Below are 738 nucleotides of genomic sequence, written 5' to 3'. Positions count from 1 at the left end.
TCCGAATGCGCGTGGTCTCCACCGCATGTTCACCAGTTTCTCAGGTATTTGTCGCGATTGAGAGTGCGGTCACGTCATCGCTGTGTCTGTGCAGTCGACATGGCCATGCGAAAGCTAGCCAGTGCTTCGTTGTAGAGGAGCGTCTATCAGCGACGCTGCATAGCCTCACTGAAGCCACCTTGTAAGGGCCATTAATGCTGAGTCCCGGAAGCCAAGCGCTGCATGCTTGCGGGTCTTTCTTGGACAGGGAGTAAGCAGACGGTACTCGGCTTTGCAGTATCGATGTATTTTCCTCTGTTTCAATGTTAGACACAATGGAAGGCAGAAGGGAAAGAGGTAGTGGAAACAAAATGATCGGAGCGACGGTAGGAGATTGCCGCTGGCGAGCCGCCCGTGCCTCGCGACGCATGCAGCGTGACAGGTGTGACTGCTGTCTCCGGGGGCGAGCAGAATGATCTTTTTTTCCGGATTCTTTCTCCCTTTTCAGACCTCGGTTGCGATCAGCGAGAGTCATTCCATCTTTTGGGGTTCGAGGGGTTGGTCTTGTTTTCACGGTTGTGTTCACGTTCGTGCGGCCTGCGAGGAGGAAGCCGGTATGGGGTGGTGCCGGTCTTCAGTGCCTGGCCCGGTTGTCAATGCTCGCCTACACGACGACTGACGCGGCCCTCCTCAACTCCAGGACACCTGTGTGGTTTGTCCACTGCCACATGCTACCCAGCCCTCTGGACTACCTCCGCA

The sequence above is a fragment of the Cystoisospora suis genome, assembly GCF_002600585.1.
Source record: "Cystoisospora suis strain Wien I chromosome Unknown contig_7716, whole genome shotgun sequence".
Lineage (NCBI taxonomy): Eukaryota > Apicomplexa > Conoidasida > Eucoccidiorida > Sarcocystidae > Cystoisospora > Cystoisospora suis.
This window is presented reverse-complemented; position numbering follows the sequence as displayed.